This window comes from Odocoileus virginianus, chromosome 1 (genome assembly GCF_023699985.2).
Source record: "Odocoileus virginianus isolate 20LAN1187 ecotype Illinois chromosome 1, Ovbor_1.2, whole genome shotgun sequence".
In the NCBI taxonomy this organism is placed as follows: domain Eukaryota; kingdom Metazoa; phylum Chordata; class Mammalia; order Artiodactyla; family Cervidae; genus Odocoileus; species Odocoileus virginianus.
In genome coordinates, this window is record NC_069674.1 from 32,500,396 (window position 1) to 32,520,936 (window position 20,541).

The following is a 20,541-nucleotide window of genomic DNA, read 5'->3' on the forward strand; positions in this document are numbered from 1 at the left end:
TGATTTATTAGCTATAAAAACTATTCTAGATGGGAATACAGGATTATTTTGGCTTATGTTTAATATACAGAATATTAATATATATGCAGAAAGGCTGAATTTATTTCTAGCAGAGTGGTAATTTTAATCAGGATACTTGTTAACATTTAGCTGTAGTTGTTGATTTATCCTAATGATCTAACATTCTATACTTTCAAATGGTTGGGGAAAATTGGACAGATTATTTACAGTCACTTACTGAATATGTACTTATTTTCAAAAAAGTCTGGAAAATATACTTTGGCTTTAATTAGTATGTTAGATATCTAAAATAAGTCACAAGTAATTAATTTGACTTTCCAATTAATATTACTCTATTTAAAGGACACAATGCTTTTAAGTTCATTTTTTTGCAAATATAGAATAATGGACTGAAAAGATAATTCATGAAAGGAATACAGAATTAGTAAATAAACATGAAATAACTGAAACAAAAAGCATGAAGGTAACATTTGTTTTTCCAAATAAAGGAACTAACTTTATTTTATATTAACAAATATTATATTAATGTTTAAATAACATAATCATCTACAAATAATATTTTTAAACTATTAATACATAGTTACATAAAATATTCAAATAAAATATTCACAAATATTTTAAACAATATACTTTGAGTCCTTCAATGACTATAGAGCCATTGGCAGTACCATCTTGGGCCCTTATTTAACTGTGCATTCTTTGTCTACTTAATGGATAACAAATTCTGATTCTGTTTTTGTATTTGATATGTAAAATCTTTAGACCTTTTCCATATTATTTGAAAAAAGGTCTTAACTGAGGTGAAGTCTAGGCAGTTGAGGTGAGATACGATTTCAGTATTTCATTACCTTGCCTTTTCAAGACTATCAAGTTTAGTGATGGTGATACTGTCCAGAGAGTTTCTACATGAACCCGTTGATGGAGAAAGCTTAGGGAGACCCTGCATGACCCATGCAATCGAACACATTGTTTAGATTTGGTGGAATTTAGTGACACTGGAGATAGATAAAGACATTTAATTTTCTTCCCTCTCTCTTGTTCTTATTCTAGCTCATGTCTTCCAGTTCCTTAATTTTTCCTGATACTCTACTTTTCAAAAAGTTGTTCATTTTTCTCCCATTTGGACTTTGGCACTTGGTTGACACAAAAGAGTGATTTAGCTCAGTTTCTGATATTAAGAGCTAAATTGTTTCTTGCTCTAATATTAAGAGTATCTTTCTTTTTTCTCCTTTACTTAAAGAACTTTCCTTATTTCTAGTAAGAGCTGAAGGCCTCTTTGGCAAGAAAGCCAAACCTGTTGAAATGTAATTTATAGAATGGATGCCAGGCATTGGTGGGAGTGAGGCTGATCACCAGAGTGTTCCTGCACTGTGCTTTTCACATTGGCTTCCAGTAGCTTAGTGTATTGATTTTACAATTTATGGCTTTCAAAGCCGTTTGCAGCACTGATTCTTCATATAGTTCCAATTTGTTTATGTCAGTCAAGAGCACTGAAATTGTTCTGTGGTAGCATGTTTCCTTTGTAGCTCTGATTTTTTAATAGTTCAATTCATTTAAATTGGGATTGAAAGTTAACATTGATTTCACTTTTTAATGTCTAGCATTCCTCAAGTTCCAGCCCCATATATTTAGAGCTTATTATATATATGTGTGTGTGTGTGTGTGTGTGTGTGTTTAAAAGGACAGCATTGGTAGTAGCATTTTACAGTTTCCCTCTGCATTGTTTCAATTACTGTAACTGATTCACATAATTTGTGAGTTAGCCAAACTAGAAAAAAGAAGTGGACCAGTCACAGAAGGAGGCCTGCTATTTCTCACCACTCAGCATGGACATTTTCACTCATTCTCTCTGTGTTCATTTCAAAGCTCCACCTCCATCTGGAGACCATGAATCTACCTAATGGTATTCTGATTCCACTTTGTGGCATGGAAACCTCTGTATCCTAGTACCCTTGTTGGCTGGCTAACTCCTCCCCAGTTTAACTTGTAATCAATCAGTCTTACCTTTCCTTTCCACCTTCAGAAGAATTTGGTACCTGCAATTCTTGAGTGTTTTTTCTAGAGTTCTGCAACATTAATCACCTCCTACCCTCTTGGCTTCCTTCTGAAGCCTTAGGTTTCATGTTTTATGGTCTTTTGAGTTAACTACCATTTTTCTCTTCTACTCTTGAATTTCCAAAATCTCTATATTTCTCATTCATCATTGTTCTTCACATTCTCTTTAACTTCTCTAGTTTCATGCCTTTTTATTTTATATTATTAAAATCATGGTAGGCCTCCTCGATGGGGGGAAAGTTAAACACATATCTTCCATTAATAACAAACATATCTAAGTGTTAATTTCCAAAAAAAGCTTTTACCCAGAAATACATTTCAAAGGTTGTGATGATAACATTCAAACATATTAGGTATAGTTTTTGTTTTCATTATCATATAGCTTATAATTATTCAGGTTTTCACAAATTATTATGTTAATATAAATATACATCAAAATACATTAACTCATGAGTGAATGAATTCTAATCATTCAGATCTGTTCATTTCATTCATTTATGAATTTAAATTATTATTGAACACATCATGTATGTTAGGGGCTGTAAATAAGCAATGAGGGCTTCCCAGGTGGTACAGTGGTCAAGAATCCACCTGCAGTGTGGGAGATGTGTATTCGATTCCTGGGTCAGGAAGATCCCCTGAAGAAGGAAATGGCAACCCACTCCAGGATTCTTGACTGGAAAATTCCATGGACAGAAGAGCCTGGTGGGCTAGAGTCCATGGGGTCACAAAAAATTGGACACGACTTAATGAGCACTCATACACACAAGAAGCAGTGGACAACACAAAGAAGGCCCCTCCTCTAGTGTAGCTTATTTTCTAGAGAAAGGAGATGGAAAATACAAAAATAAAGAAACAGTGTGTAGTCATACCAAATGCTAGGAAGAACACTGTGAGGGATCTTCAAGTGACTATTTACAAAAAAAGGAATAGACAGTATCTTTGATGAGATGGCAATTGTTATCAATTTTATTTTCTATATTTTCTACTTGATTAAAAAAATTGTCTAGTGTCTTCTGCACATAAAGTACATCTTTTGTCCATAGGAAATCCAGTAAAGGCAAGTCTGCTGTGAAACACCTTAAGGCCACTCTTCTGTCTGAGCAAATCAAGCACTACTGTTCTCCTCTTTTGTGCTTTATGAAAAGCTATGGTCACACGTCATTATCCAGATTCCTATTCAGGAACCATATTTCCATTTCTACACTTTGATATTCCATGTTGCCATGGAGTCAACTCCTTGGCATTATTAGAAGGGATAACGGAGATTTTGTTACTCTAGGATAATTAACCCTGGGCATTTTAGGATTTCAGATTTAGATGAAAGTTTTATAAGGTGGAGAAATAACATCCAGAATACAACCTTAGTAATTTCATTATTAATATAATACTAAACAGACCAGTTATTGTAACAAGTGTTAATGGGTGCAAGTATTACATGAAACGAAAGATTATTTTCTATTTCATCCAAAACAAAAACAAAAAAACCTAAAAGCATAAACTTTAGAAGTTTTCACAATGTTTACTAAAATGCCTCCAAAACATTTTAAATTTGTTTTAATTTTTCTTTATACATATATGTATAGAGTTTCCCTGGTGGCTCAGCCAACAAAGAATCCACCTGGGCAGGAAACCCAGGTTCAATCCCTGGGTTTGGGAGATTTGCTGGAGAAGGGAATGGCAATCCACTCCACTTTCTAGGGGGAGAACCCCATAGACAGATGACTCTGGCTGGTTAGTGTCCATGGGACCACAAAGAGTCAGACGTGACTGAGTGACTAACAGACATATACGGACATGAAAATGTGTGTGTTTATATATACACATATAATATAGGCAGGCCTGGATCTTAGAAACAGGGTGTATGTGTACAATTCATTTTACTATAAAGAAAAAAATACCCAGAGGTATAAAACTCTAATATTGCTAGCTTTTATAAAAACTATAAAATCTTGACAAGTTTGTAAAATAAAATGGTCATATAAATGCTAGATTCCATCTTTTAATTGGAGATTCTGCAAGAACTTTATATTATGCATATTATATGTTATATAAAATAAATTTTTAAAAAACCACTTAAAATGAGAAAAAGTATTGAAAGTATAATAAGCAAGTTCAACTGGTAATGTTAAAATGACCATTTTAATTTTAGGGAAAAAAAGTATTTGTTGGAATGTATTTCAACAGAAATGCATTCCATATTAGAAATCTGCTCCTTTTTAGAGACGTATATATCAATAATCTCAGATATGCAGATGACACCACCCTTATAGCAGAGAGTGAAGAGGAACTAAAAAGCCTTTTGATGAAAGTGAAAGAGCAGAGTGAAAAAGTTGGCTTAAAGCTCAACATTCAGAAAACTAAGATCATGGCATCTGGTCCCATCACTTCATGGGAAATAGATGGTCAAACAGTGGAAACAGTGTCAGACTTTTTATTTTTTTGGGCTCCAAAATCAGTGCAGATGGTGACTGCAGCCATGAAGTTCAAAGACACTTACTCCTTGGAAGGAAAGTTATGACCAATCTAGACAGCATATTAAAAAGCAGAGACATTACCTTGCCAACAAAGGTCCATCTAGTCAAGGCTATGGTTTTTCCAGTGGTCATGTATGGATGTCAGAGTTGGACTATAAAGAAAGTTGAGTGCCAAAAAATTGATGCTTTTGAACTATGGCGTCGGAGAAGACTCTTGAGAGTCCCTTGGACTGCAAGGAGATCCAACCAGTCCATCCTAAAAGAGATCAGTCCTGGGTGTTCATTGGAAGGACTGATGCTGAAGCTGAAACTCCAATACTTTGGCCACCTCATGCGAAGAGTTGACTCATTGGAAAAGATCCTGATGCTGGGAGGGATTGGGGGCAGGAGGAGAAGGGACCGACAGAGGATGAGATGGCTGGGTGGCATCACTGACTCAATAGACATGAGTTTGAGTAAGCTCTGGGAGTTGGTGATGGACAGGGAGGCCTCGCATGCTGCGATTCATGGGGTCACAAAGAGTCGGACACAACTGAGCGACTGAACTGAACTGAACTGCTCCTCTTATGTAATACTCTACATTATGTATCTGCTTAAAAGAAAGCAGGTGTGAATCCTTTATAGAATTATGGGAATTAACTCCATAATTGGTGGTCTCAAGAGGACAAGGGACAGCTAACCATCTCCCTGAAATCTTAGGATAGGTATAAGACCTTTCCAAATCTAGAAGCAGAAATGAAGGATTAACTGATAATAAAATCTCAAAAAGAAATCAAGATTAATAATAGTCGCATCAGAGTGTCCTTTGTCTACGCTAGCCTTGCCCTCACTTCCATATCCAAGAATTACCTTGCACCTCATAAATACTTACTTTGTCTTTTTTTATCTTCACATTAAAACTTTTTTTCAGTTTCCTATTATTTTTTTAATTGGAGGAAAATTGCTTTACAATGTTTCTGCCATACAACAATGCAAATCAGCCATGATTATACATATATGACCTCCCTCCTCTCTCTCCATCCCACCTCTCTCATCACAGAGCACCAAGTTGAGCTCCCTGTGTTATTCAGACACTTTTCCAGAGAAGACATACAGATTGCCAATGAATACATGAAGAGCTGCTCAACATCACTAATTATTAGAGCAATGCAAATCAAAACTTCAAAGAAGTATTACCTCACACCAGTCAGATCGCCCATCATCAAAAACCTACAAGCAACAAATGCTGGGGAGGATGTGGATAAAAGGGAACTTTCTTGTATATTACAACATTTTAAAGATTTTTTTCAGCTATCACATATTAAAATTTTTCATGCTTAAAAATTATCAAAAGAAAATATAACAATAACAACAAAATCATCTTCGCTGGATTCTTCTTCCCACTCAGAGACCTGATTATACCCATCTTTCCATTTTATCAAACTTCTAGAAACAATATTCTATACCTGGTATGTCTGATTATTTAATTAATATTTACTTATCAGTAACAATCATTTGCTAGACTGAAATTTCTTTCTTCAAGTTTACAGATATCTTTCTAATTTTCAACTTTTGAACTCCGGCCCTACTGAATATATCTATAACACTTTCTACCACTGTTTCTTTCTTTCACTATTTCTCTCCTTGGCTAATTTGAAACTGCAAGTTCATAACTGTAGTCCTCTCACATCTCTGAATCTTCTCAGTTACCATTGCTAACTTCTTTATTTCCCTTTCTCCAAATGTAGAAGTTTTCAAGAACTCTTCACCAGTTTTCATCTCTTTCAGCTATTTACTATTCCTTTCAGATAATCCCAGATATTTCTACTGAAACTATCACTTTCAAGCAAGTAACGATCTGACCTGTATGTCTGACATTGACTTTTTAAAAAACTGAGGGATCCGGATTCATATTCCAGTTGCCTGCTGGTTATGTCCTCCTCTGTCATTCTGGCATCTCAAACTCAATACGCAAAAATTCTAAATACTCACATTTCCTTTTCTTGTATTTTTTTCTCTCCTCAATATTCCCCTTGCTGAAAGCCACATACTTTTCAAGATCTGATGCAAATACTACAGTCTTCTTAAAGTCTCTGATCATGTAAGTAAAATAGGCTAATGGAAGCTTTTTTAATGTCAGTTTTTAAATAAAATGTAAAGCCTTTACTTCAAAAATCCCTACAGCACAATGTTGAAGAACCTAAACTTTCAAGTTAGATATCCCTGGGTTTAAATCTCAGCTATACCTCATAGTAATGCTGTGAACTATCTCAAACCACTTAACCTTCCTAAGCCTTGGTTTTCTAACATGTTAAATGAAGATAATAACAGAATAATTGTAATTATTATTAATATAACCAATTGGTTATATTAATCATATATTCATTGTAAATTAATAATAATTTAGGTAATGTTCATCATAAGCAGTTATCACTGTTAACCATAGCAATTTATCACTGTTCTCAGAATACAAATAAATGCCAGTAATTATTATTATTATTATTAAAAATACAACACAGTCCCTAGAGTATAGCATATGCTCCCAAATGGCAGTTTGAGTTAGAGAATATCATCTATCTTTAGAGAAGCATTGAAATAATACAGAGAAAGGTATGTTTTCTCTCTTCAAAAGTTTTCCTGAAAGTTGCCTAACTTTTGTTTCTCAAACTATAGCTGCAAGAGAGCCTGTGAAATAGCGTATTTAGTTCAATGGAGGACCACTGTGAATAACGTAAGGAGAAAAAAAAGAGTAGATCTTCAGATAGGCAACTAAACATCACTGCCCCAAGACTATGGTAGTTTCAAGTTTAGCAAGATTAGCCAAAGACACTTGATTATATCAACTGTGTAGCTTAATTAATGCAATTAAGTTATCCAGTAATTATTCCTAAGACAAGAGCATTTATAGATAAGTTTATAGGTTACAGGCTCCCCTGATAGCTGAGTTGATAAAGAATCTGCCTGCAATGCAGGAGACCCTGGTTTGATTCCTGGGTTGGGAAGATCTGCTGGAGAAGGGATAGGCTACCCACTCCAGTATATCTGGGCTTTCCTTGTGGCTCATCTGGTTAAAGAGTCTGCCTGCAATGCAAGAAACCTGGGTTTGATCCCCAGGTCGGGAAGATCCCCTGGAGAAGGGAAAGGCTTCCCACTCTAGTCCTCTGATCTAGAGAATTCCATGGACTGTATGGGGTTGCAAAGAGTCAGACACAACTGACTTTCACTTTCACACTTTCTTATAGGTTACACCCAAGAAATACGATGAGAGTGTTATTTCAGTGTTCCTTAGATTCACATTTAGAACTAATGTGAGTAATGTATGAACTGCAAATTTACATGCTATTTGAAATGGGAAAAGAATGAAAATGTGAAAAAAAGTCAATTTGGCCTTTAAATGTAAGAAGAGCAGGGAGAGAGGCTCACAAAGCAGGGAATATATAATTATGGCTGATTCATGTTACTGCATGGCAGAAACCAACATAATATTGTAAAGCAGTTATCTTCCAATTTTAAAAAATGAAGAAGAAAGGGTTTTAATGTACAGATTTTTAAGAGCTTTCTGGACATGCTTTTTTAGATGTCCAAAAAATGCCACAAAGAGTTTATGTTAATGACCAAAAAGAACTCAAGACATATTTTACCCATGTATTTCCAAAGTCAGAAATGTTAAAATTAGCACAGAGATAAGAGAATTAAATCTGATTTCAAAAATGACAAATGCTTATATAATATAAATTTATGACTTTTAATAGTCAAAAAGATATTTTTAATAAACTTCATGAATATATTAACCATAGAAATGTAGAGATAAAAATAAGTCAAATTCTCATAAAATCATCAAAAAGATTCAACAGTTTTCATGATTTTGCCCCATTCACTTTACTCTCTCTATAATTTTCCTGAGGTATTTTAAAACAAATTCCTATAGCATATCATGTTACCAAAACGATATCAATAACTTTCAAAAATAGTAGGCAATCCTTAATTGACAATGTGTCTCTACCATGTGTCTTCTAGGGGTTTTGGCAACATATTTATAAAGTTTTCAAATGATACATTTATCAAAAAGGAAAATCACTCTGCAAATGGTTTGTAATTTCTATTATGTATTTTTCTTGTACTGCAGTCATCTACAGATCTTAAGTGTTAAAGCATCTTCCTTCTGAATGGTGAGAGAAAATTTAGCATAAGCACAGATCTAATTATAAGTAGTATTAAATGTAATCCTTTAATCACCACATGAAAACTGATCTAATAAAAAAATAGTCAACAATAAGACATGGAAATATTATCAGTTTGAATCTTAAAGTCTTTTTATGAATAAAGCTCTTGACAATTGAACACAGAAATTTATGTTTTGGGCAGATATCAGCCTTCATCAACATGCCAAAACTACCATGTAATAATGGTTTATATATCCCTTCTGTATTTGAGTACTGTTTTCTGATTCTTTCTCTTTTTACAATGGTGTTTATGCAAATCAAATAGAAAATTCAAGCTGAGAATTATCATAATAAACATTTTAGAAACCCTTGAAAAAATCAGAATTTTTTTGAAATAACTCATACATAAAGTAACTTCTTTTGAAAATAATGATATATGTTTTGAGGATCATTACAGTTTGCTTTAAATAGTAAAAAGTCATTTGTAGTTAAATATGTTTTTCCTAGTTCTTTTGTAACTCTATATACTTGTACTTCTTTCTTGTCTTTAAAATTCACAAATTCACTAAATTAAAAGTATTTCAAAATCAAGCTAAAAAGAATACCATTTTATGCATGAGTTGATAAAAATGTATTTGAAAGATTGATAATATATCTCTTTTAAAAATATTAGGATATTTTATTACACAAGAAAGCTGAAATTTTATGAACACCTAGTATAATTTTTATCTTAACCTATTGTTATACAGATATATATGATAGATATTCTACTAAAATACATTTAATGGTAAATGTGAGTAGATGAGTGTTTTACTAAATCTATAATTAAAATTGAAATACTGTTTTAACTCTGTGTTTTACATGTGAAATGAAAACAAACAGAAATGTGTAACATACATTTAAAATTTTTCTAATAAACAAACATCAATACAGCTGCACACAAAAAGAATGTATTTTAAGTTTCCTAGGAAAAAATTCATGAAGTTTTGCTCTTCCTTTGTCTCTTGATGAAATTGTACGCATGAAGCCTCACAACACATCTGGAACACTACAACCTTGAATTTTAAGTTGATATTGCCTGTAGTCAAGTGTGAGTCATGAATTTCAATACATTTGTTTCAATTGTTCCCTACAGCAAAAATTCAGAAAATACTTATTTCCCTGGTTAGCATTAAATTCAAATGAATATTATCATTCGATTCAAGACTTCTCTAAGGTCCTATCCTCCTATAAAAATGCATAATGAGGGAGAAAAATATTAATGGTTTAATATTTAATACATTATTAAATAAGAGAGGATCAAGTTTCTTTTTTACTTGGATATAATTATAAAATCCTCATATGGTTATTTTCCTAGATTGTCTAAAAAAGAGATAAAATATCCTGTTTCTGGAGTCTGATAGAAAACATTATAGCCAGAGGCCAGTACAAGAAATTGTTATAGAGTTGGAAATATGAATTGTTAGTAGGGCTTTTTCTCCAATTCAATTTTTTCTTAGAGCTATAATTAGACTATTCAAAAATATTTAAGCGAACCTTTACCCAGATCACCAGAGATTTAAATTTTTTTAGGTTCTTTATTTTTCATATTATGTCAGGAAAGAGACATCTTTTTTCATGATTCATTACCCAAGTTAAGGATAAATTATTTCCACTTTTCCATGGGCCTCTGGCATTAAGAAAAAATGAAAACAGTAACAAAACTTGGTTCCAGTAACATCCCTATAGTAAACAAAAGACATTACTTCATTGCAAAGTTTTTTTTTCCTTGTGTAAAAATGAGCAGAACTTATTGTTGATACCATCCTCAAGAAAAAGAAATGCAAAAAGGCAAAACAGTTGTCTGACGAGGCCTTACAAATAGCTAAGAAAAGAAGAGAAGCTAAATGGAAAGTTGAAAAGGAAAGATATACCCCTTTGAATGCAGAGTTCCAAAGAATAGCAAGGAGAGATAAGAAAGTCTTCCTCAGTGATCTGTGCAAAGAAATAGAAGGAAACAATAGAATGGGAAAGACTAGAGATCTTTTCAAGAAAACTAGAGATACGAAAGGAACATTTCATGCAAACATGAGCACAATAAAGGAAAGAAATGGTATGGGCCTAACAGAAGCAGAAGATATTAAGAAGAGGGGACAAGAATACACAGAAGAACTGTACAGAAAAGATCTTCATGACCCAGATAATCACGATGGTGTGATCACTCACCTGGAGCCAGACATTCTGGAATGCGGAGCAAAGTGGGCCTTAGGAAGCATCACTATGAACAAAGCTAGTGGAGGTGATGGAATTCCAGTTGAGCTTTTTCAAATCCTAAAAGATTATGCTGTGAAAGTGCTGCACTCAATATGCCAGCACATTTTTTTTTTTAAGTGTTTTATAATTTTTTTTTTTATTAGTTGGAGGCTAATTACTTTACATCATTACAGTAGTTTTTGTTATATATTGAAATGAATTAGCCATGGATTTACATGTATTCCCCATCCCAGTCCCCCCTCCCACCTCCCTCTCCACCCGATCCCTCTGGGTCTTCCCAGTGCACCGGGCCCGAGCACTTGTCTCATGTACCCAACCTGGGCTGGTTATCTGTTTCATCCTAGATAATATACATGTTTCAATGCTGTTCTCTTGAAACATCCCACCCTCGCCTTCTCCCAGAGTCCACAAGTCTGTTCTATACATCTGAGTCTCTTTTTCTGTTTTGCATATAGGGCCCATCAGCAGACGAATGGATGAGGAAGCTGTGGTACATATACACCATGGAATATTACTCAGCCATTAAAAAAGAATTCATTTGAATCAGTTCTAATGAGATGGATGAAACTGGAGCCCATTATACAGAGCAAAGTAAGCCAGAAAGATAAAGACCATTACAGTATACTAACACATATATATGGACTTTAGAAAGATGGTATGCCAGCAAATTTGGAAAACTCAGCAGTAGCCACAGGAATGAAAAGTTTTCATTCCAAACCAAAGAAAGGCAATGCCAAAGAATGTTCAAACTACTGCACAAATACACTCATCTCACACTCTAGCAAAGTAATGCTCAAAGTTCTCCAAGCCATGCTTCAACAATACGTGAACCATGAACTTCCAGATGTTCAAGCTGGTTCTAGAAAAGGCAGAGGAACCAGAGATCAAATTGCCAACATCGGCTGGATCACTGAAAAAGCAAGAGAGTTCCACAAAAACTTTTACTTTTGCTTTATTGACTAACTCAAAGCCTTTGACTGTGTGGATCACAACAAATTGTTCAAATTCTTTAAAAGATGGGAATACCAGGCCACCTGACCTGCCTCTTGAGAAATCTGTATGCAGGTCAAGAAGCAACAGTTAGAACTGGATATGGAACAACAGACTGGTTCCAAACCAGGAAAGGAGTACGTCAAGGCTGTATATTGTCACCCTGCTTATTTAACTTATATGCAGAGTATATCATGCGAAATGCAGGGCTGGATAAAGCAAAAGCTGGAATCAAGTTTGCCGGCAGAAATATCAATAAACTCAGACAGGCAGATGACACCACCCTTATGCAGAAAACGAAAAACAACTAAAGAGCCTCTTGATGAAAGTGAAACAGGAGAGTGAAAAAGTTGGCTTAAAACTGAACATTCAGAAAACTAAGACCATGGCATCTGGTCCCATCACTTCATGGCAAATAGATGGGGAGACAGTGGAAACAGTGACAGACTTTATTTTGGGGGCTCCAAAATCACTGCAAATGGTGGCTGCAGCCATGAAATTAAAAATCACTTACTCCTTGGAAGGAAAGCTATGACCAACCTAGACAGCATATTAAAAAGCAGAGACATTACTTTACCAACAAAGGTCCGTCTAGTCAAAGCTTTGGTTTTTCCTGTAGTCATGTATGGACGTGAGAGTTGGACTGTAAAGAAAGCTGAGGACCAAAGAATTGATGCTTTTGAACCGTGGTGTTGGAGAAGACTCTTGAGAGTCCCTTGAATGGCAAGGAGATCCAACCAGTCCATCCTAAAGGAAATCAGTCCTGAATATTCATTGCAAGGGCTGACGCTGAAGCTGAAACTCCAATACTTTGGCCACCTGATGTGAAGAACCGACTCATTGGCAAAGATCCTCATTCTGGGAATGATAGAAGGCAGGAGGAAAAGGGGACGACAGAGGATGAGATGGTTGGATGGCATCACCGACGCAATGGACATGAGTTTGAGTAGGCTCAGGGAGTTGGTGATGGACAGGGAGGCCTGGCGTGCTGCAGTCCATGGGGTCGCAAAGAGTCGGACATGACTGAGTGACTGAACAGACTGATTGTTGATATCAATTGTGTCGCTAGTATGACTAAGTGATAATTAACAGGTGATGTAAGGTAAATTTTAATATATGACATAGTGAAAATTTATAATTGTTAAAAGCACAATTACAAGTATCATATTTAATATGATACCACAGTATGTTTTATACTAGTAGTATGTTTTAACAGCTTCACTGGTGGCTCAGTGGTAAAGAATCCACCTGCAATGCAGGAGACATGGGTGTGATCCCTGCATCAAGAGGATTCCCTGCAGGAGGAAATGGCAATCCTAACAGCACAGCAATTATAAATGTAACTGATTTTATAAAGCTTATTTCTTGTTTATTTTTGCTACAAATTTTTGATGAATTAATGTGTAATAATTGTTGATGAATTCATGTTTAATGCATGACAAATAAATATAAAATAATTATAATACTAAACAGCATTATATTCTTAGCATTCATATAAAAGGGATAGATTCCACTCTGAACATTTTTAAGAGTAAAGCTAGCAATGATAGATAAATGGAGATGACAGTGACCAGAATTTTTTTAAAAAGCAATTCTTACTATTAGTTCTGACTTCAATCTATGTGTCTTCTAATAATTAAAGATACGTAAGTGGATCTCACCCTACAAGTATGGAACCCAAATAAGGCGTATCCAACAACATTTCTACAATATTCTGTAGGTTCTGTATTATTCTAATTCGGTCGCTCTAAATGCCATTCCAATGTGTCCAGCACATTGCCGGCAGTGCCTGCCTTATTCAGACCTACCTCCTTAGTACATTTCCATGCAATTCTCTCTCTAAACAAAGTCAAGCTATCTATCATGTAGCTACTCTCTCACATATCAGTATCTTAACATTTATACACTGATGTAAGGACAGAGGGAGAAATAAGATGGTGTTATGGAACACTCTAACTACTCCTCAAAAATGTCCTGTGTAACGGCTCCCTAACTTATCTCTTTAGCCATGAGATGAGGCTAGCCCTGCTGGGTGGCATTTGTAAAGCTCAAGGGCTGTACAAATGTTGAGTCCGTTGTGATGCACAAACAGCAATGGCTTGTATGGTTCAGCTGTTTTTTTCTTTTCCTTTTACTGAATGAAATTTTCTTCCTTCCGTTTTATCACATTGTATTGTTCTCTAACATAAGTCGGCACAAATTTCTTTTGAAAAGAGAAAGAGTAGAATAGATCTTTTGAAAGGAGAAGTAATGATGCAATTAGTAAGGTTATGTATAAAAGCATTATTTCCTAGTGCTCTTATACTTAAACTTCCCACCTCACCCTTCCCACCCAGACACACATGTGCATACCATACACCAGAAAAACAACAATTTAATGTGAGGAAGAGCAGGTCAAATCTAAAGTGCTAACAGACTTAAAGCGTTCATGGTATGAAACAATGGCATGGGCTGATTAGCTTCACATTGTCTGGAGTGCCTATTTGATTAAATAAAATTGTTCAATTAATTGACATAAATATTAAAGCATCTTTCTAGGTTAAGTACTGTTATAGACACTAGAATTACAGCAGTAAAGAAAACGGACAAGAATTTCTGCTTTCAAGAGCTTACAGTTTAGCTCTGTGCCAGGCACTGTTAAAGTTGGTTTATGTGTTATCTCATGACAACCTCATCAGATAGGAGCTATTAACACAGATGAGATAATTTCTCCCTAGGCTGTATGCACTCAATGACTTATATAGCTGAGGTCTCACAGAAATAAAGATTAACATTCATAAAGCAACTGTTTTCCGAAAACTACATTCTTTTCTAGTGGAATTAAGGAGCACTTCTTAGGATGATAAATGTTCACCTTTGAAAATTTATTGCATTTTGAATCCTCCTAAAACCATTTTATGGCATTTATCAGTGTATGGTTTGAGGTAACAGAATTTGATTTGGTGGGAACTCTATAATATTTTGTCTCTTCTGTCCTTAAGTTTAACTAAATTTAAGTAAATTGGTCAGATATGTACTAAGATTAGCGTTAGGCAACATTATTGCCACAATACTACACAATTTAGATAGAAAATGAAAGTGAAAAGCGAAAGTTGCTCAGTCATGTCCGACTCTTTGCGACCCCATGGACTACACAGTCCATGGAATTCTCCAGGCCAGGATACTGGAGTGGATAGCCTTTCCCTTCTCCAGGGGATTTTCTCAACCCAGGGATTGAATCCAGGTCTCCCACATTGCAGGCAGATTCTTTAATGGCACATTAAATATTCCATCACTTACTCTAATGCTATGAGAACATGAAGAAGCTTGGAAGAGAAGGGCGAGATGAAGTTCCCTTTCTCATCCACCATGCTCTGTTATTCGACATTGGAACCAGTCATTGAAATTCTGGGAACCTCAGCTTCTACTTCTAAAACAGATCTACCAACAAGCTTCTTCCACACCAACAGGGCTACTGTGAGGCTCTCATAGGGAAAATGTAAATTAAAAGGCTTCGACATTTTAAAAAGTTATTCAAATTTTCAGTTACAGATAAAATTTTAAAGAATGGGATAGAACATGTAGCCTATTCCGTAGCAAGCAGTATGTGAGATCCTTATACAGACTCTACTTAAGGGAAGAGGAAATGACAGTGCAGCACCCTGGGGGTATCAGTCCCTTGACAAATGCTAGTTTATCTTTTCCCCTGATACACTAGAATATATTCCTATGTTTTTATGTACAACTTTACAAACCAAATTGAAGAAAATAGAAATGTAATTACCTCTTGCTTCTTAAGGCCATATTTAGAAACTCTTAATCCCTTTTATTCCCTCCTTTGCCTTTCTGAACCTAAGATTTTTCTGAGCAAAAAGGTCAACAAGGAACTGGCATTTCTTATAGCAATAGTTCTCAAAGAGTGAAACATACAGTGCTCAGTTAGGGTAGCTAAAGCCAGATCCTTTATGATCAAAAAGTGAAAGCCCAGAGGTGAGCAGATGACAGAGGTCCTGATTGGCAAGGGCTAGATTAAGAATATGTATAGAGAAGCATATGACCTTGACACCCCCGCCCTCTTTCCCTGGAGAAACTACATAAAGATCACCAATGTTGGGGTGGGGAGATGGTGGTTAGGGGGTGTCAGACAGCTGGGGAAAGCAACAAGGGCAGAGAACTCTCTTGTTTCTATTCCTCATTAAGGACTTTGAAAATAAGCCACCCTCAAATGACCCCCAATGCACTCTGATGCCTTCATGTGAACTTGGCAGAGTAGAATAGTTGGGCACAGGGAGACCTCCATTCCCATATGGCATTCATGGCACCCACCTAGAAGCAGTGGCCAGTGAATCTGTGGGTGGAGAACACCACGGAAAATAGCTGGGACAGTGGCTTCACAGAAAGGACTGGGCATCACCCAAGCTAGGGTTAACAACAAGATGCAACAAAACCATGGAGTGCCATAGTGAAGGGACCACTGAGACAAGTGGGACATGGCAAAGGAGCATCATTGAGCCACATCACCAGTTACATGACTACAACTTTCAGTCAAGTTAAACACAGGATGGGCATCAACCTGTCAAATAAAGAGTAATGCCTTGAGGTCCCAGAGACCTGAGGACTCCTTCTGGGATACTGAATCTTCCTTCTCATGATATGGTCACTAAGCCTCCTCCTTCCCCCGATATACCCAGGGAATGGGGAAGGGAAGCAGAGTTAGGGAAAGTTGGTTGAAGACTGGGCACTTCTATCCATAAAAACCGAATATCCCTCCACATTGTTAAAATTACTCAATTTAAAAAATATTTTTTGTTAGATTAAGAGTTGTTTTTTTTTTTTAATTAACCACTGCATAGGTTAAGCATAAAGGAAGCTAGGGTAATTATGACATAAACAGAAATTACATTACTTCTAAGCATGAGTTGGTACTGAGTGACATTTGCTACTCTGATGCAAAAATAACTGAGCGTGGAGGAAGAACTATTATGTACAGTGGTCGCAGGAGGCCCTTAAAAGGAGATGGCACTGGGGCAGCAAGCCAAGTGGTTAGAAACACCCAGCCAAAGCATCATGGTGGAGAGTCTCTTTCAGCCAGAGAAACTGCAGCTCCCCCACGTCATGAAACTGACATGGATGCCTTCCAAAAATGATGCCTTTCGTTGCTGTCAACAGATATATTATTCCCCGTAAGAGCAGCCATGGAAAGCTCAGTCCTCTAAATTAAGCACAACCCATTGTTGCTTGGGCTTCCCTTGTGGCTCAGCTGGTAAAGAATCCACCCTCAATGCAGGAGACCTGGGTTTGATCCCTGGGTTGGGAAGATCCCCTGGAGAAGGGAAAGGCTACCGACTCCAGTATTCTGACCTGGAGAATTCCATGGAGTGTATATATAGTCCATGGGGCCCCAAAGAGTTGGACACGACTGAGCGACCTTCACGTCACTTCACATCGTGAAGTGTGCTTAGGATCACATTCTATGAACCGCCAGCTCCATCACAAGCTCCTTAACCAGCTCTCACATGTACCTCAGAGCCCAGTTTCCTCCATCCCTGGGTGCTGTCATCTGAACCTCAGCACAGCTTCCACGCAAACCTGGGGGCTGCATGCTGGCCTCATGCGGGCTGTGCACCAGGCTGATTGTGATTGGAAGGCTTTCCGGGTCAGGATCCAGCCATCCTTGCCATCAGGGAACTCCTAACCACCATCATCTACATTTTCGCATATGGATTTCTCTTGGGTTTTGATTCTTAGTTTTATTAAAAATCCTTTGTCAACTTTTACAAAGGATTTTGTAATTTCAACCTTGTGGATTTCAGCCTTATGTTGATTCCCAGGTTCACAGCTGTAGCTTTATCTGAGTGTCTTTCCTGCGTCACCATTTGTCTTCACAAATATAATTACAAAATTACAGCCAGTTTTGGATTTCCCATTATTCACAGCACTCTGTATCCTTGTGATTCCTAAGTTCTAGGAGTCTAGTGTGCAGAGTCTAGTGAACTTTTCAATAGATTCCAAGTTTCTTCCATAAAGTTAAGAAAAAAAAAATCAAATAAACAAATAAAAAACAAACTGTGTATGTCTGTCTGTACCAGTGTCTGTGTGAGTCTCTCCACATATGTATTTCAAGCTTCACAATAACCCTATGAGAAATATATTATTATTGCTATTTTACAAGAACTTGAGTCCTGATAAAATAAACTGCCCATGATCACAAGCTGATGACAGGGATTTGCTACAAGCAAAGTGTTATTGTAAAATCCAAGTACTTTCCATTGTGACACAATGGACTTTTACTCCAGGTACTCTCTCTTCTGGCCTTTTCCCCCGGCCTGCTTTCCACTCATCCCTGAGGGCACACTATACTGGCATACTCCTTTTAGCAAGACCTCCCACCCACTTGACACTTAGCAGCACTACAATCTCAGGTAAACTATATCGCCGATCTGAATTTAGTTTTCCTTATTTCTAAAACAGGGTAATAAATATATAATTATATAAATAAATAAATAAAATAGTGAGGGCTAACTGAGGTAATACTCGGCACATGAAACATATTTATTCTTCTAGTCTAACTGTTGCTTTGTTGAAGAATTTACCATTTGTGATTGTCCACCCTGGTGAAGGTATGTGATTCCTTTCCCTACACTTTGTTTTACTGAATATTACCATATTACTACAACTCGCTCTAATACTTTAAATTACTCAATTTTAAAAAGTACTGCAAAGAATATTTGACATGGGCTCTAATATTTTATAATTGAGAGCAGAATTCAGTATCCTATCCAATAGGGTTAACTTTTGAAAGAATAATGTTATCTTGTCATCATTAGTCTCCTCATGACATAGTCCCTGAGGATGGTGATTGTGAGGTTATAGTGAATTAAAGTCTCACAGAGATTAAATAGCTTGACTCTGAATGAAGTGGACAGAGAGTGACAGCAAAGAGCTCACATTTCTGGACACTCATTATTAGAATGCTACACAAGTCAAAAAAGGTATACCTTGAAGGATCAAGTGTGATTCCTTTTCTGTGGTGTCAATATATTCCAAGCATGTATATATTTAGGCATAATCTGAAGATTTTTAAAAATAATTTTCCTTCCAATTAAACATTTGGAGGAATGTATAGTTCCAGTCAAGATAACAATAAATTATTATTATTTGTACAATGATTTATCTTTATTTTGAGGATTTATGAGAAAAAGAATTATATCTTTAATTTGAGGATAGGTAGGCAAAAAAGATAATAACTTACTAGTAGATTCTCAAGGAGTACCGCTAATAGATGAAGAAACATAGTCTTTTCTATCATATTAAAATATAGCAGCACAATAAAAAACTACTTTATTTACATGATTGATATATAATGTGTATATATATACATGTAGCATTAAGTACAGTTTGCCTGTATTTCATTGTGGCAGTTATTTACATGAAAATTTTATCAGCATATTAACCAAATCCAGTGCCTTCCATGTCTATTAATTGATGGTTCACTTATAATTTCTAATAGTTTTGATGTTACACACACACATTTTTCTGTTTTTTAAGTTAATGGAACATATACAGGAAATTATTAAACTCTGTGACCAACTTACACATTGTGAGGTAATGCCTTGAAGTTTAAGCAACTTCGAGGCATTACCAACAACATGAATTCAATCAAAAGGAAGGTTGGATGCATTTTTAATTACATTCTATATTACATATATAGTATGTAATTAGCACATTGTATGTAATTCATTACATCAGTTAATTATATAGTATATTACATAGTCATATAATAGTACATTTATGATATTATAACAGATATATTCAGTTACCATGACATTCATCCTTCTCTATTCCCTCTTGTCTACTATGATAGTTCCATTTTGTGCCTTTTCTAGACAAATTTATTAATTCTTACAGAATCATCAACTTCTAAACTCACTAGGCTGTGGAAGGGAAGTAAAGGTCACCTAGTTCATTCTCATTTCTATTTACCATTACTATGAAAGCAAAAGCAAACAACCAACAACATCACCAAGAACAACCATATTCTCTATTTTAAAAGTTTATGGAAATTTGATGAGAAATGTGAAAGGAATAGCCTATGAAGGAAAGAATAGCCTTTGCATGGTTAAATTTGACAAAATTATGTTAAATTATTAAGTTTTTAGAGCTAGGATATAAACCTTCTTAATCTGTATTTAAAAAGTTGGCATTAGCTTACCTAGAGAAAAGACAGATTGGCAGGGCACATGGAATGCACTTATATTAAAGTGAGTGTTAGTTAAGTAGAAAAGGAAGTTGGAGACTTCAGGGATAAATGTCCCAGACTTCTGGATATTCTTAGTTGGCTAAAATTTAACTCACTTAACAATGCAAATAAATGTTTAATCTCTTTCTTTTGAGTAGATATAGCTGACAGTGGTAATGGTAAAATGGCACAAAGCAAGGTTTGAGTTTTATTATTTTGTGATTGCATGAGTGTTTCTTAGGAAGAGAAGTACTGTGTATACCAATTATCATACACAATTATGGAAGGAGTATCAATCTTGTTATTATCAAAAGGAAACCATTTCAGATATTAAGTCACTCTAGGAATCTAAGCTCAATAGTCAGCATAGGAAGTGAAACTTTAC

At 35.7% G+C, this 20,541-nt stretch overlaps 1 protein-coding gene and 1 long non-coding RNA gene across 2 annotated transcripts in view; one reads left to right on the top strand and one right to left on the bottom strand.

The window, feature by feature from the left end:
- Nucleotides 1-20,541, bottom strand: part of KCND2 (potassium voltage-gated channel subfamily D member 2) — a 549,850-nt gene that overhangs the window by 301,712 nt on the left and 227,597 nt on the right. The window lies entirely within an intron of this gene.
- Nucleotides 18,249-20,541, top strand: part of LOC110145288 (uncharacterized) — a 38,816-nt gene continuing 36,523 nt past the window's right edge. Inside the window, exon 1 of the long non-coding RNA XR_002316174.2 lies at nucleotides 18,249-18,339. This is a non-coding gene — a long non-coding RNA (uncharacterized lncRNA). The remainder of the gene's footprint in view (nucleotides 18,340-20,541) is intronic.